Genomic DNA, 18,577 nt, shown 5'->3' on the forward strand with positions numbered 1-18,577 from the left:
ACATTTTCTTGTTCAATTTGCCTCCTACTCTCAAAGTTAAACATTTCCCACCTCCTCTCTCCTCAAATCTCCAATGCTCCCTCCCTCACCCACTCCACCTCACTATCAGCTTATAACCCTGCTTCATATTTCACGGAGAAAATAGAGCTACTCAGAAGAGAACTTCATGATCTTTCCATAAACAAATATATTAGCTGTATCTGCTCTGCCTTCCCATCTGTTATAATAAGTGAACAGTCTCTGCTGTATTGTAAGATGGACCCCTCCACTCATCACTGGATTAGATTTCTTCTTTCCTGTCCAAGGACTCTGTTCTTGTAATTATCGTCTCTCTCTCTCGCATCATTAATCATTCCCCTGTTGCTTGTACATCCCTATTAGCATAAAAGCATGCTGTTACTGTCTCCCATACTAAAAAAAATTAACAACAAAATGAAAATTGAAAAATAGGATCCTTCCTTTGGTTCTATTTCTTTTCTTGTCTTTACAGTAAAACTCTAGTTATGATGTCTGCATATCCTATTTCTACATCCTCACCTCCTATTCTTTCTGTTTTAAAAATGTTTTTATAATGTAACATTTTATATATACAAAAAGATAATTTTTCATATATATGTGTGTATATAAGATATGAAGCATGATAATGAGCACCCAAGCACCTAGCACCAAATTTAAGAACTAAAATGATTAATATTGTCACATCTACCTGTTTGACCCTTTCCCCCTCCTCAAGGTCACCTCCATTCTGTAGTTTGTGTTTATAATTTTGTCTCCTCATTTTTCCATTTTATCTCTGAAGATATAAAATTATGTATATATTTAGTTTTGCTTATTTTTGAGCTTTATGAAAATGGTACAAACTGTGTGGAGTCTTATGCACCCTGCTTTTTTCAATTTATTGTTATGTTTCTAAGATTCATCCAGGTAGCAGTGTTTTCTCATTTTCACTATTGTATAATATTCTGTTGTATGACATTTCATGGTGTATTTACCCATTCCCCTGATGTATATTTGGGTTGTTTCTAGTTCTTTTGCTATTACAATAATGCTGCTGTGAATATATTTGTACATGTCTCCTGGTGAACAAATGGAAGAGTTTCTCTAGGATAGGATTTATAAACCCAGGAGTAGAATTGCCAGCTCATAGGCTAAAGGAATGTTTAATTTTATAAGATAATCTCAATATTAAAAATGTTGCAAAGAACAGAATATAAGAAAATACTCTCGGGGCTGGCCCGGTGGCACAGGCAGTTAAGTGCATGTGGTCCGCTTCGGCAGCCCGGGGTTCGCAGGTTCGGATCCCAGGCGTGCACCAACACATCGCTTAGTAAGCCATGCTGTGGCGGCGTCCCATATGAAGCAGAGGGAGATGGGCACGGATGTTAGCTCAGGGCCACTCTTCCTCAAGAAAAGAAAAAAAAGGGGAGGACTGGCATAGGATGTTAGCTCAGGGCTAGTCCTCCTCAAAAAAAAAAAAAAAAAAGAAAATACTCTCCAACTCCTGTTTCATGATCTAGTATCTAGTATAATCTTGATTCCAAAAGCACAGAAGGACAGTTTATGAAAGGAAAATCTCATCTTTTCTCTATCATAAACATAGATACAAAATACCAAATTAAATATTTGCAGAACAAATCTAACAATATAGAAAAAAGACTGTGACTGGGAATGGAAGGAAGGTTTAAAAATAGAAAAATTTATAAATGATATTTCCGCAATCAGCAATTAAAGGAGAAAATCATATGATCATCTGAATGGATTCTGTAAAAGAACAAAAATAAACATGCGATCATAATTTTTAAAAATTTTAGCAAACAAGGAATAAAAGGGAATTTTCTTGATTCAATAACTATATAACAAAGAATCTGTAGCAAAATTATTCTTAATGATAAAGCATTCCCTTTAAAATCAGGAACAACGATATCCATTATCATTGCTTATATCGAACACTGACTGAGGTCCTAACCAGCACAGCAAACACAAAAAGGAACTACAAGTTATAATTATTGGAAGAGAGAAAACAAGATTTATATTTTTGCAGGTAATATTGTCTGTTTAGAAAACCAAAAGAATCTATAGATAAATGATTACAATCAATAAGAGAGTTTAGCATGGTAGTTGAACCTATGATCATATCAACTGCTTTTCTACAAACAGAAAATACTAATTTAAAAAGAGATAACATTTATAGAACAGAGACATTCAGACAGCCTTAAGTTAATAGAAACATATGATAGTTGGATTTTTTAAAAAAGTATTATCCAATTACACAATGACATTGTTTACAAGGGACACACCTGAAACTTAAGGATACAGAAAGACTGAAAATTAAAAATATTAATATTAACCAAAGGAAAGTTAGGTTAGTTCTATGATTATATATGTTATAAGATGCCTATATTATTAGATAATATATATTAGGAAACACAAATAAATGATATTAAGTATGAAAGAGGTGTATAATTATATATATAGGATAGGTTTAAAAGACAATACATACTTTATTTTGTTCATTTACTTTTATTGTTATTAGTTATATATTTGGACTTGTTTTTGCTTCTTTGTGCTCTTTATTTCTTTTTTCTCAACTTTTTTTCTCTTGCCTTTTATTTCAGAGTGTGGCTAAACTTTTCAATTAATTTGCTTGTTTTCTCCATGAACTTCAATGGTTCTCATGTAAGGCTGATACAGCACCCTCGCTGCAAGCATTTGGAAATATGTGACGGGTGTGACGGTGTGTTTTTTTTGGTTGTCACAGTGACTGGGATGGGTGCTACTGGCATTTGGAGGGCGGAATCCAAGGATGCTGAGTATCTTGCAATGGGCAGGATGGTTCTGCACAGGGGGCAATTGTCCTGTACAAAATGCCATTTGCGAGCCGGCCCTGTGGCTTGGTGGTTAAGTGCGCGCGCTGCGATGCTGGTGGCCCGGGTTCGGATCCCGGGTGCGCAACGAGGCACCACTTCTCCGTTCATCCTGAGGCCGAGTCCCACATACAGCAACTAGAAGGATGTGCAGCTACGACACGCAACTATCCACTGGGGCTTTGGGGGGAAAAATAAAATAAATAAAATCTTTAAAAAAAAAAAAAACAACAAAAAAACAAACTGCCATTTGCACTCCCCTTGAGAAACGCTGCTGTACTAGTTTGAAACTTACAGGCTATTTATGCTCTTCTACTTACCCTTGAAATCTTATGACAGACTCTTAATCTAAAATAATTTAATATCTTAATCCCCTGTTTAATAATTCAAGGATCCTGGAACATTTCTACTGTAATTAACCTTCTTGTGTCATACATGCTATTGTCCGGAATTTTGGTTTTTCCATTTTTAATTTTGAACTCCAGAAATTATACATTATTATCACTGTCATTATTTTATATTGATGATGTTTGTCTATAGCAAAATTTTCCAGGATCATTGCCTACCATTCTTTCCTAAGTCTCAGAGTTTTCTTCAGGGATTATTTCCTTGCTTCCTGAAATTCCTTTAATGAAAGACTGTTGATGGTAAACTCAGTTGCCATTTATCTGAAAACGTTCTTGTTTGGCCCTCATCCTTGAAAGATAGTTTTCCTTAAAACAATTTCTTTACTTGCTTTCAGGAAAGCCTATTTTCCTGATTATCCTTCTACCTCACTTGCTGCTCTTTCACAGTCTCCAGTGTTTGTTCTTCCGGATCCTTGTAACCTCTTAATGTTGGAGTGCCCCGGGGCTTGGTTTTTTAGTTTCTTCCAGTGTCCTGACTTTCTATACTATTTACTGCTGACTCCCAAATTTATGTCTCCAGTCCAAACCTTATGAATGAACTCCAGATGCCTGTATCTACTCTGACAACTCCATATGAGTAACACACGTTTCAAACTTAACACATTCCAAACTGAGCTTCTGCTCTTCACTCCAAGCCTGCTCTGCTCACAGTTTTCCTCTTTCGAGTGAATGTCAACTGCATCCTTCCAACTATCCAGGTAAAACTCCCTTATGGTACAAACAACTTAAAAACCACACCAAATCCTTCAGATCTGACCACTTCTCTCCATCTGCATTGCCACCACCTTTGTACGTGCCACCATGCCCTTCCACCTAGGTGATTTTCAGTGCATTTTTAGGTGCATTTCCTCCCTTCTCTTTTTGGCTTCCATTTTTCTGTTCAGAAGCTTGCTGTCAAGCTTTGGGTAATATCCATGTTCTTTCTGACTGGCTTAAGATTGTCTCCTTGTTTTCACTTTTTAAATTTTCACTACAGTGTATCCTGGTATGGATATTTTTCATTTGTCCTGCTTGGTAGACATTGTGCCTTCTGTATCTGTGGATTCATGTCTTTTATCAATTTTGGAATATTCTCTGTTATTACCTCTTTCAGTGTTACCTTTCCTCCATTCTCTCATTCTTTCCTTCTGGACTTTGAATAGAGGGTTTTTAGATCTTTTCATTCTATCTTTTGTTTCTCTTTTACATCTTTTTAATATTATACATTTTCTTTTTCTGTGCTTCATTCTGGATAATCTATTCTTATCTGTCTTCTAGTCACTTCAGCTTTGCTAAAATGTTATCCCATCCACTGAGTTTTTAATACCAACAATAACGTTTTTAATGTCTAAAAAGTTTTATTAGTTATCTTTCCAATCTGTTTGGTCATTTTTATGACCTCTCATTGCTTGCTTATTTTATGCTTTTATCTATTATTTCTTTGGTTTTTTCATATCTAGTTTTTTCCCCTGTTTTTAACAGTTAATTTCAATATTTAAAGTCTTTGAAGAATGTAAATCTATTGTTTGTTGTTTTGGTTGGTTCTTGCTCATGGTGTTTGGTGATTTTTTATTTAATTTTATTTAATTGTAAGCTCGTATTTGTTTGATCTTAATTTGTGGGAGTACTGTAGGCCTAAATTGGGGAGGCTTTCCTCCAGAAAGTATTGGCATTTGCTTCTGCTCAGAACCTGGGGTTCTCTCAACCTGGGACTACTTTAATCACTTTGAGGCATTTGGATTGATGTGAGGGTCAGAGGCTAGGCTGCTGTGTCTTGCAGCTGGCCCAAGGCTTAGTCTTTGTTAGTAGTGATGGTATCAGCATTTATTCGCAGAATATTTCAACATACCCCATTCTCTCTTCTTATTTGGAATTGCACAATGCTGCCTACTTAGGTTTCAGCTCTTGGGGTTTTTTGTTTTGTTTTATTTTCTGGTCATGGTGGTAGAGATGCTTGGATATTTTTCTTAGTTCCTGCAAACCCAGCAGTTCTTTAAAATAGTATGTATTATTCATGATCTACTTGGTTTGTAGCAAAAGAGTTCTTTTAGAAAATCTGGTTTACCATTCTGTGGAGGCCATCATTCCGTCTTGAAGCCACTCCAATCAGGCTTTCTTTCCCATCATTTCAGTAAAACTACACTTGTCAAGATCATCAGTGACTTCCAGATTGCTGAATCCAATGATCAGTCTTCATTTTCTCCCATCTCTTAGCAGCACTTGAATGACAACTTTAACATTCCTTAACGTAACTTGTTGAACAGCTGGGATTTGGATTGCTTGATTTTCTGAGATGCATCTTTTGTATTAGAGTGAATAAGAAGATGGCTAAGTAGGCCATCAACAGTGGCCCACTCTGGGGGCTAATCCTACTCAAGATTACTGCAGCAAACAGCTCAGGAATTCAATGGAACAATATAGTACTAACAATAAATCAAAAGAATTGTGCATTAATAAAAAGACACTACACTTGTACACAATATATCTTTCCCTTTAGCTAACACAATCTTTTAACAAGGAAGGTGATACTCTTTTGACAATCTCCCCTCAGAAGTAGAGGAGCCAGAGGAAAAAAAAATTGTTGCTTCCTTGCAATGGTTCTGGTAAAATTTCAGGAACTTACAAAAGTATTGCCTATTTATCAATACCAGCTGGGGTTAGAGACAATGCTAATCATTCTGGTGTTTTGTGCCACCCTATTTTATTATTGCTATGATTCCCCAGAGGACCTTATGTGCTTTGGACACTGTCACTATTGTGAGGCACTGGCCTTAGTGTAGTGGGGGATTCATGAAGTTCTTGAGGAGCTTGCTCCAGTCTAGTTGAGGAAACTCTCATTGTCCATACCTGTAATGCAGAGTACAGCACACTGTGTGTTGTGAGGAAGTGCAAAGTGCTAGAGTATACAGAGGGGGGAGCAATTATTTCTTACAGGAAGAATTAGAGAAAACTTTATGGAACAGGTGAAATTTTAGTTTGACCTTAAAAGTTGGGTAAGATTTCAATAGGCAGAGGTAGAAAACAGGCATCTCAAATATAGAGGTAGATGATAAAGAGTAGATTCTAGAAATAAGTAGAAAGAGTAAACTGTGTGTGTGGCTGGAGTGGCAAGTAGATGGGAGACATACGGTGGAAGATCAGACATAGTAGTAGGTTCAGAGCAGGCCATAGAGGACTCTGAATGTCATGCTAAGGAGTTTAAAACTTTTATTCTGTAGCGAGAGTCATTGAAGATTTGGGGGTCAGTGAATTTACAGGATCAGATTTGTGTTTTAGGAAGATAATTGTTGGCAGTGAGAGTTCAGTTTCACAAATATGTATTGAGTGCTCATGTAGGGGAATACAAAGAAGACAAAGACATTTATATCTCGGAGAATTTAGTCTATCATTATGAAAAAAATGGATCAGAGAAGGATGAGATTGGCAGCAGAGAGATCAACTAATAGGCTTCTACTGTAATTGTCTCAGTGACAGATTATAAAAATTTAAAGTAGGACAGTAGCAAGAGGAATGGAAAGTATGGGACAGAATCAAGAGACATTTCAGAGACAGTATCAACAGGACTTGAAGTTGAGTGTAAGTTGCAGGTAGGAGAGATGATAGCCTTAAAACACACTCTTAAGTTTCTAACTACATAACCAGGTGGATGGTGCTTCTATTCATTAAGATGAGATCACAGAAGAAAGGCAGGCTTATGGATGGGAGGGAGGGCAGATTGAGTTCTGTTTTGGATCTATTGAGTTTGAGGTGCCAACATGACATCTATGAGGAGATGTACAAAAGGAATTTAGAAAGGCAAGTAGAAGAAAAATGAGAACTAGAATTACAAGTTTGAAAGACGCTGACAGAGAAGGTAGCTGAAATTGTGTCAGTGGTTGAGATCTCCTGTGGGAAGAGTAGGGAGAAAAAGAGGCGAGTGTTAGAAAAACGTGTCATCAATGAGTTTTGGGGGGATTGGCAATGTAAGTAAGAGGAGACCTAGGATATTGCAAGAAAACTTGAGAAAGAGAGTATTAATAATGAAGGTTGGTTAGCAATGTCGGATGATGCAAAGAGGTCAAGTAGAATGAAGGGTAAGGAGAGCTCATGGATTTTTTAAATTAGAAAGTTTACCTCTGGAGACCAGTTTTAGTAGAGGAGTGGGCTCAGTCGTTTCATTCGATTGCAGTGGAATGAAGAGTAAATGTGAAATGAAGCAATAGGGAAATAGATTTCTTTTCACTCATTTAATCCATAAATATTTATTGAGCATTTGCCTCTCATTTGTGAAGTGAGGGCAAGGGGAGAGATGGGATAGTTATTTAAAGGGAAATCAGAGTCAAAGACAGATTATTTTTGATGGGAAATTCTCCAGCAGAGGGAAAAGAGGAAGTGCAGAGGGAGAGACTGAGGCTAAAAGATGAATAGAGCCAAGATCCCAACATGTAGGAGGGATAAGCATAGGTGGAGAGGTTTATTTTGTCCAAGGGGTGTTCAGGTGGGTGGGGAGTAGGGTGAGGTTGAACTGAAGCTCCACATTCAGAGCTCTCTGAACACCAGAGAGTTTTAATTCACACTAACAATTGATTTCTTTGTTGCATGTTATTGTTTGCGAAATGGGATTATAATAATATTTTTCTTTGGGGTGGATCTTCACATTTTTCAGGTGAACAGAGCTCTCTGAACACTATTTGAAATATTATTGGGGGCGCAATGTTGTCAGGAGTCTACCTGGTGATTTAAGACCATTTTACAAAATGGAGCTGAGAATAATTTCCAGTAGTGCGGTCACGTAGAAACAATGTCTCCCAAGCAGCAATTTACTTGCTATGTAGATCATAATGGCCGCTCTCTAGAAATGACTCCTGTTGGAGTCAGTTGGTGATCATGTAAAATAATAGCAATGTCAGCTTCTAAATGTGTAATGATATACATAATATTTAAACATTTTTGAGAGCTTAAGGAACTATCTATGTTTTTATTCATAAACAAGTGAAAGCATATAATAGTCTTGCAGAAGAGGAGCCTAAGTGAAGAGAGCTGCCCTTTGTTTACACTTTGAAGCTGGGTAACTATTTCCCCCCGTGTGAGCTGCAGAAAATGTCTGCAGGGGATTAGTCGAGACATTCTTATTGTGGAACAAAAGAAGCTGGGTTTATTGTAAAGAATATTCTCACTTCGATCAATTTGTATCAAAACTGCTTTGGCTGCTAAGGTGTTGCTTAATAAAGAGTCATTTCAGGAAGGTTCACCAGGCAAAATGGGAAATGGATTCCTGAGAGGGTTTAGAGCAATTGAGGGGAGATCAGAATTGACAAGAAAACTTAACCTTGATTTAATGCCTTATAAAAATTGCTCACTAAAATGAATGGGGAGGAGTTGAGAGGGAATTCTATTTTCATTATTGACAAGAACTGATTTGACATTCACGTATCCTGAATGGCAACTGACTACAAGTAAGCAAGAATAAAATGAAGGGAGAAATGCTCTCAAAATTCTACATCATGAATTAATTTCCCCCAAAAAGAAGGAAATTTGAAACAGAGACATTCCTTTTTGACTGTTAGGAAATAAAGAAGCTGTACTTTTTGTCAGTTTTGAATTATATGTTTTCATTTAAAGAACTGACCTATTCCTCTCCTTCCCTTCAGATGGCCATTTTTTATTGTTTAGTTTTTGCTACATCGTCAAAAATCTTGTATATTTCTCATTGGACATGAATTAATAATGCTTTACCTGCAACACAAAGAACTATTAAAGTCATAAAAAGACAATGATCGTATTTCAGCTCTCCAATAAAATACAAAAATCCACTCTTCCTTTCCCCACTAGACTATTAAATGCTGAAAAATCCACAGGCTTTCTGCAAGGGGGTCACATTAAGGATCTATTAAATAAATAAGTTAATTAAACCTTGACATTCTAAAATAATTCTGAAAAGTTCTAATTAATTTTTAAACAATATTGAAATAATGACTTGGTACCTCACATTCTTTTAAGTTATTGTAACCCAATCAATCCCACAACACAGTGTGCCACAGAAGGCTGCTCATTTTCGAATGGTTAGAAACACAGTTCATTGGTCTGGATAGTAATCATGATAGCTTAGGGGGGAAAAAAAAACACAAACCATTGAGGTTTTATAGAAGTGACCAGAATTTTTAATGGCTTTATTGACTCTCCAAGTATTTGCTTTGTGTCTTCCTTGATAGTATGTTAAGGCACAGAAACTAATGTATGCAACTGCAATATTTTTTATTTAAGCCAGAGTTTACCTAAGCTTGTTGGACTGACTCTTCACTGGAGAGATTTTCCAATTCAATAAAATAGGTTTGGATTTTTTTCCATGGAATTCTCCAAATATGCCCCAATCCTCCCCTGACTTGCTGGTGTAGCATAGACAAAACCACTTCTTTTTCATTGGTAAGGATTCATCTAATTTCTTTGTTGTTGCAGTTGCTGCTGCTGCCGCTGCTGTTGTTGGCATGAGTTCTGGGTGTCTGAATGGAATTCTGTGCTTGGACAAGAGTTAGTGGAGAAGTGGTGGGAAATAGTAGAGAGGGAGCTGAATCTGCTTGGATCCTAGAGGCCTGAACTCAAGAACAATGATCTTTCTAGAATGTGCAGCTGCCCTTGAGACTATCTTGCTTCATGTGCAGCGGAGTTTCTCACCACCTGTTAGAGATTTCCTGATGTGCTTGTTAAAATGGCAGATTCGAGGGCTGCATTCCAGCCTATTGAATCAGATTCTCTTGAGATGGTGTCCGCAAATTTGCATTTTTAACAAGATTCAGGACTTCATACTTAGAACCTGACCTAGAAGATAAAGTTAAGTTTGTTGGCACACACAGCAAGGACAACCCTCCCTGAAGTGCTGTCTCTCATCTCTGACCATTCCCAGACACAACGGTTATCAGTGGGGAAATGCATGCATTTCTCTCCACACCATGCTATTTCAGGATCCTCTGTCTTTGCACATGACTTGCCCAGAATTGCTCACCTGACAATTCTTATAGATCCCTTTATATCACAGAATTCTGCAAAACAGTAAGCTCCATGAAGGCCATGACCTTGTCTCTTTTCACAATTGTATCTTTAGTGCCTAGCACAGTGCCAGCACATAGTCGGTGCTCAATAAATACTCAGAATACATCACTGCTTAGACATCATATCCCTCCTTTGCCCAAGAAAGATGTAATCATCTTCTACTCTTTCTTTTGGGCATAGTTTTAACATGAAGCTAGTTCATGACAGTCAGGATCCAGGCCTACTGACCCTGGAGTCTGTTCCTTGGTTTGTTAGAAAATACTCCTCTAATGAGAACCACCTCCTAATGACAATAGCAAAAAATTCTGGGTATTCTTTTAGAAGCGGTTATTTTTGAAATATTAGAAATGGTTATTGCTGAAATTGACAGTGAGTCCAACTGTCACCCAGACCCAGCTCCACTATAAAAATCTCTAAAGATAGGCCCAGGCCTGCACCGTCTTTAAAAGCTATAGAAAGGATTCTGATATTCAACCAGGGTTGAGCCACTGCTTATACTGCAGGAAGAACAATGTCTTTATTGACCAGCTATTAAGTGTATGTTCTGTGAACTGTTTGGTATTATGGGAAGACTGGAAAACCAAGTCTTACCTTTGAAACTAACTAGCTTTGTGCCTAAGGCCAATTACTTATTGCTCACGGGCCTTAGCTTTGTTATCTTTAAAATGGTGTGTTGGGTAGATAACTTTTCGGATTCTTGACAACTCTACACTTCCAGACTCTTACAGTTGTAAGCCAAAGTAAAACTAGACACTGGAATGGCAGAGTTGCACAGGTGGTAGATGTACCTCATGGCAGCTGTCATTTATTTCTTCCTAAATAAATCATTCTAAATTGTTGCTTGCACTGGGTATGCCTGTCAGGTTTAGTTTATTATGCTAAATAGTACCCTCCGGGTTAAGCTAATTTAGCTTCCAAAGGCCCATGAATTAGCAACTTCTACAAGGAGAACATCTGATCGGATCACATTTTGAACTCTAAAGCTTAATTTGGGTTAGCAAACACTTCTGAGTTCCACTGGTTTATCATGCACTGTGCTAAATTCTGAGCTACAGAGATGAACACGATATAGTCCCAGTCCTTGAGTTGCTAACAAGGATAATGCACAAATAGGGAGGGTGTAAGCAGGATGATTGCCCATAATGGAAAACTAATGAGTTTTAATTTTCTTGTTTTTACCTGAGGTCACTATTTTTCTAGATCTTTCCTCCAGCTATAACCAGATCTTATCATAATCTAGGCCTAAGAGTCTGAAGGATAGAGACTACATAGGTCAGATTGTTTTTCAAGGAAGATTGGACATTGAGAAAGTGGCTGTGACTAGAGTGGGTTTTAGAATAAAAGAAGAAAAGAAAGATTTGGATAAACATGCATTTCATTGCATCTTACAGTTGGAAATCCCAGAGCTGTAGGCACTAGGACTCCGAGCCAGTGTGCAGAACACAAGATTGGAAGTAGTAGCTTTCGGAGTATGTGTTGATATGGTTTATGCAGAGAGGAAAATGAGTTTTCTAGACTCATTGAAAACATGATAAGATATTCCTCTGCACTGGATCCAGCTCAAATCTAGTCTTCAATTTTCAGAGAAGAGTATGAAGTTAACCAGACTCAAGAAGGAAAAATCTAGCAACTGCCTAGGTGAGCAACTGATATGTTACCTTGGCACTCCAAAAGAATTATAAAAAGCATGGAGACTTGCTTTCCTTGACTTGGAACATCTTCCATGACTAATTTTCACACACTTTCAGAGACAATGCAACCCATGCTTTGGGGGTGCTCTGGCAAAATACCCCATTAGAGTTGCAAATGAGATGATGAAAATAATGACAATAGCTAACATTTATTGTGTGCATGCTGTCTGCTAGGCACTCGGCTAAGCCCTTGGCAGTCATTGCCTGATTCAATTCTAACAGTAACTCTTACTATAATTTTACGGAGAAGAAACCTAAGGTGCAACGATATTAAGTAAATTGTGCAAATTCAACTAGCTAGTAAGGGGTGGATCTAGGAATCAAGCACATAGGTTAGCTAAGACCCTTCTGATGGTGAGTAACAGAAATAAACGTAAGCCCACTTAAACAAAAGGAAAGGGTACAGGGCTCTGTGATGCAACCCATTGACAGGATGAGAATGGACCTCTGGAAGGGATTCACTCTTCAGCTCCCTAGTCCTCATTTCTTCTCCTTTCTGTGTGTTTGCTTTGTTGCCTCTTTCTCTTCGACTGTTCTTTGCCCCTGGCCTTAGAACTGGCAAAGTAACAGCAGGGTATGGTGGTTGAAGTCCTGATATGGAGGTCAGACATGAGCTTTGCAATAACTGGTCAAGTGGTCTTGAGCAGGTCACTGAGGCTGTACTTACAGTAGTTCCTGTAGTTGGCTGTGTCTGTCTTAACATAACATGAGCATGGATCTCAGATAACTATTTCCATAATTAAACAGCCTCCTTGATTTTCCCCCATACACATAATTCTTTTCTCAGTTATAGATCAGGAAAACTTTCCAAGTTTCTCTCCCAACATAACTCTTATGTTGCCTTGAACCTTCCTAGAAATGGATTGGATAAACGCATTCACTTGAATATGCAAAGATTTGATGATTTATGTATTACTTATCCCAGGACTTTATCCCTTATTTAAAGGGACAACTTGAGAGTGATTCCCAAAATATCTTCAGGATAAAATTTCAGATGTGAAAGAAAGACTGAGACAAGGCAGATATTTGGGGACATCACTGAGCTAGGCAGCATTCTTCAAATTATTCTTTACTGGTATTATCCCACTCTGGGTATTCCTGAGGATGTCCTTCCCTTGAATAGAGAATAATATTTAATAGAAATATCCAGATAATTGCCTTGCTTTCTGCATTACTCAGGATAGTCAAGGTTACGCTGCATAACAAGCACTCCCCAAAGTGCCAGTGGCTTGAAACAATGAAAGTTTATCTTTTGCTCATGTAATATATCCATCTCAGGGCAGCAGAGAGGCTCTGCTCATTTTAATTATTCTAGTCCTCTAGGCTACCACTTCAAACTTTCCTAGTTGCCAGGCCAGAGGGAAAAGAGCACTCTGGAGAATCTCATACTGCTATTTAAATGCTCTTATTCGTTTGACTGGTTCATTGGTCAAAGATAAAAACATGGCCCCACCCAACCACCAGGGAGGTAGGGAGTGCCATGTGCTAGAAGGAATGAGAATTTTATTTGATTAGTAGCACAAATGACTGTCCTGTACTCCTGTATAGACACATTTCAGGAATATAATAAAAGCAAACATTTCAATGGTATTTACTAAGAAATACTGTTTTAATCATTTTATGTGTATCCTATCTTATTTAATCCTCACAATAAACTTTTTGTTATTCCCATTTTAAAAATGAGAAAACCAGGGGTCGGCCCGGCGGTGTAGCACTTAAGTGCGCACTCTCTGCTGCTGGCGGACCGGGTTCAGATCCCGGGCGTACACTGACACACCGCTTGTCAAGCCATGCTGTGGCGGCGGCTCATATAAAGTGGAGGAAGATGGGCACAGATGTTAGCCCAGGGCCAGTCTTCCTCAGTAAAAAGAGGAGGATTGGCATGGATGTTAGTTCAGGGCTGATCTTCCTCACAAAGAAAAGAAAAAATGGAGGAGGATTGGCAGATGTTAGCTCAGGGCTGATGTTCCTCACCAAAAAAAAAAAAAAAAAAAAGATGAGAAAACTGAAGCATAAGAGATTTAATAGTAATTTTTCCAGGGTCCCACCGCAGCCTAGAATTTGACCCCAGGCAGAAGAGTCCATGCTCTTAGCCACAAAGCCATGTGCTATATCTGGATTATTTATAAATAATGTGGTTTCCTTGAGACATGATTCATGACTCATTTGCTATGGGAATTCTGAGTTTATAGGCATATCAGAGGTGTAAAATCAAACTATTGCTAGTATTTTGTAAGTCTACAAAAATAGAAGTGGCCCAATCCTGGGAGCATTAATTATAGGAGGCAGTTTTCTATTTTTGTATGCTTTGGCATTTCAATGCATGACTGGAATCCCGATGGCAAGCTCTAATTTAGACTTATTTGTTTAGGAGAAATAAATGATAGCTTATTTATAGAGATCAACATGCAATCTGACTTTAAAACATGTTTGCCTAAAAATTAATGAAAGTAGCATGTAGGACTGTTAACTTTTAATGATGAGAAATAGCGAGAATGCAAACCTAGCTGAGAGAATCTTGCTGTGGGATAGAAGGGTCCCCAACAATTTTGCAAGCCTGGTGGGTCAGTCAAGAGTGAGGAAGGATCTGACCCTGAGGAAGCAGCAAGATCTGACCCTGGCTGACTTAAGCAGGGAGTGGATCTATTGAATGGAATCTGCACAGCTGATGGAGTGAACGGAGCTACTGAGAACCAGCTCCAGAAAAGAGGCAGAAGGAAGTGGAGCTGGGCTCCCAGAAACACAGCCATTGTCATGAGCACCAGTCCTGTGAGGGCATCACTGCCACCAATGCCGAGCACTGGACGCTGCAGCTTGTCCTGCTGGCATGGATGACACTGCTACACCTGGAAACTATGCATTGCTGCTGCCATCAGCATCACCAGAATGGATTCTCCTTTATCCCTGCCTCTTTGTGCCAGTGCCACATTCAAAGTCCCGAGTGGCTTCTGCTGTTTGGCCAGGCCTCCCAGCTCTAGGTGCCAGAGAGACTGGGAAGGGGAGTCTCCTTTTAAGTTTAATCGTGGGCAGTAGACTCTTCCTTCTTCATATGTGGAGCATTCTCCAAACTTAGGAAGTGAGTTCAGATGCTGAGCAGCCAGTAGGTAAAAAAAAGACAGGTGTCCACTGTAACTGGGTGGGTGTGACTTTCTGCAGTATGTTTTTTATGATTAATCAGGAAAATGTATCCTTGTTCCCTTGTCTCATTTGTTGTTTTCTTTCATAGAGATATGCATCCAAAATACTTTTAATTTGTACATTTATTTAGTTAAAAAATAGTTATTGATTTCCTATCACATATGAAGTCTTATTCTAGGCACTGAGAGAGTTACAAAAATAAAAAAGACATAGACCCTGCCTCTCCGTTGCTCAGGCTGAGTGGAGGAGGGTACAGAGGATGGAGAGAGAGTTCACAGAGGCAGACAAGGAAAGACTTCAAGGGAAAGGGACATCTGAGCTGAAACTTAGACATGCAGAGATGGTAGGACAGATATTTCACTGGGGGAAAAGACAAGAAAAGAGACAGTGTGGTTGTGTTTAGAGAACAAGTTGTTTGACTGATGGCCAGAGAGATAGGGCAGGAAAGATAAATCTGGCCTAGATCACCTAGATCATGGATGTTTTTGAATTATTGGCGGGGAGGTTTGAGTTTTAGTTCATAGGTACTAGGGAGCTATTAAGAGTTTTTGAGCAGAATGAGTGACAGAAATCCAACTGCGATTTAGGAAAATCAATCTATCAATAATATATAGAATGGATAGACAGAAAAGGAAATCAGAGTCAGAGAAATTATTTAAGAAATCATGTAATTCAGGGCAAAGATATTAAGACCCTAAAAGTTGGTAACATTGAGAATAAGGAGAAGGGAATGGATGTGAGAAAAATTACATACATTGTAGTTAAGGAAATGAGTTTCTGTATGTGGTCACCAAAATGAGAGAGAGGTTCCTAATAAGGGCCAACTATAGCCAGTCCTAGAGAGACAGAGATTAGTAAACTGGAACAGCCCTTTCCTGAGCACCACTTTAGGATGCTTTCACCACATTTTTGCACCTTGCTATTCTGGCGTAGCTGTAAAAGTGACATTTTTTGTTAATTCTTCTGAAGTAAGATTGGGATTTTTTTTCCAAAATAGATAGTAACAAATTCTGCGATATATATATATGTATATAGGGTTTTTTTGGTGAGGAAGGTTGGCCCTGAGCTAACATCTGTGCCAGTCTTCCTCTATTTTGTGTGTGGGATGCCGCCACAACATGGCTGATGAGTGGCATCGGTCTGTGCCTGGGATCAAAACCCACGAACCCCAGGCCACTGAATTTGAGCACGTGAACTTAACCACTGTGCCACCAGGCGGCCCCAAATGCTACCATATTTGACCGTATATTTACCAAGAGTTTTTCATTCCTCATTTCCAGTTTTCACCACAACCTGGAGAGGCAAGTGTTGGTATAACCCTAAATATGAAGAGACTGGGGATTAGAGAAGTAACAGCAGAACTAACATCCAAACTCAAGTCTTTTCACCACTAGCCTATGAGTTTTTTTCTGTTCTTTGTGCTGCCTTTCAAAAAACTTTATCCAAAAAAATAAGTAAAAGAAAAAATTAAATATATGAGAAAATTATAAGAGAAAAATTGAAGAGAAAAGAAAGCAAAATAACAAAACCACACATGAGTGACTTTCAGAGTCAGATTTTTTTACCCTAAATTGACTAAATCCTCCTACAGTTTAGCTTGGCTGCTAAAGCTTATCGGAAAGAACCCACCTGGTTCCTCTCCTCCTCAACGTGACCGTGTCTAGATCACCTGAATCGCACAATCTTGCATTGTTCTTCTGTGAGTGTTTCTCCTTTCTGCTGAGGTGTAGTCGGTAGGAATTTAAGTGTATTGGCCATCCCTGGCCAATAGAACCCGTAAAACCTCTCAGACACCTTCACGCCTTGTGAACAGTCAAGGGTCCCTTCTTAGAGACTAATCAAATAGAGGTGACAGCATAAGAAAACTCACCTGAGGGAAGCAGAGAAGAGACACTGAAAGGGGGGCTGGCCGGGTCTGAGAGCTGGAGGGAGACCTGTCCTAGAATATCCCTGCTCTGGTACTTTCTGTCCAAGGTGCTGCTAATGTTCCGCGGCACTGGTAGAACCATGAGGTCCAAGGCTGAGAAGGGCCCATAGGCTGGCGCGTCCAAATCATTCAGAATACAGCACTGTTATTACTGGTGGAATCCATGCAGGGGCTGCTGCTACCCACGGTCTCTACTCTCCAGGAGAATGATCAGGACAAACTTGGTAGATCGAGGACAAGTTTCCTAATTAAGTTGGCCTGTCTGTTTGACAGCCTTTGGGTTCCTGAGAAGATAATCATCTGTGCAGCCTCTGTCTCCTCCTCTAGGCCTCAGCACCTTGATGGCTGACAATGTGCCTTAAAATGTAATGCTTCTGCAAGTTTACAGACTTCAGGACTCCACGGGTTTATCGACCATCTGCCACTTTCACGCAATTAGTTTTGCCCTTTTTTTCTGATTTTAATTGTTCCGGTTTACAAAGTTCTTTAGCATTCACAAGTCTTTTATTATTCAATCAATCGACCACCAAATGTTTAATGATATTCCTAACATGTGCCTAACATGGTGTGGGGCACGTGCAGGGGATATGCACAGACCGTGAGGTTCTTCCCCAGAGTGGGCGCAATGCTTTGCTCTCTCTTTGTGGTGGTTTTCCTTTCATCTGCCACCTGGTTAGTACATTTAGATTTACTATCTTGTCTCAGCTTTTGGACAAGTTGTGTTTAAAGAGCTACAAGGTAATAAAGATGAAAGTTTTAACAACCTGGAAAGGAATCTGAAATGGTATGAAAAAAATGAACTTAATGGAACAGTGCTGTTATTTTTTAATGCTTCCTACCACCAAATGGTTCCTGTTGTTGAGAAATGTGTTTAGTATTTCTTGAGTTGCTTGTACTTTTCAAATGAATTATTTGTATATGTTTTTGTTGTCTGCCGAGTTGAGGGATACAATTGACTCACTAAATTCTTCACTTTGCATCTTCTCTACAAGAAAGAAACTATATTGAGATACCGTAACTTAAAATCACATTACCTGCAATTTGATGCAGAGAATGCATTGAAACAATGCATTGAAATGAAATGAAATGAAACAAAAACCCAATTTTCTTGACATCTTAATATTTCGTCTTTCATATTCTTAAATGTTCAAACCCAAAGCAAACCTCACAAAACCAGAAGGCTTTTTTCTACTGATTTGTCATTTTCACTGTCAATAGAACTCAGACTCTTGTTATTACAAAGGACTTTGCTATTAAAATGTATGACAACGCATCACATATTTAAACCTATCTTAGGAGAATACTTCAAAAACATAGAGGGGAGACTCTTTGTTAATCTATTAATGTAGAGTTACAGACTGAGAGTTGTCATATACTGTCTATACAGTTATATTATTACTATGTAATAATCTTTAGAAACAAAACAAGACTCTGCACAGCAGACAGCAAAATGGATTATCCAGAAGCTATAAGCAATGAGATGTGTTAAAAATCTTTCTGTATTCTGGGAGATGGTCCTAAATATTTGGAATGACTGATTACTTC

The sequence above is a fragment of the Ceratotherium simum genome, chromosome 2, assembly GCF_057802395.1.
Source record: "Ceratotherium simum simum isolate JZ-2026a chromosome 2, ASM5780239v1, whole genome shotgun sequence".
NCBI lineage: Eukaryota > Metazoa > Chordata > Mammalia > Perissodactyla > Rhinocerotidae > Ceratotherium > Ceratotherium simum.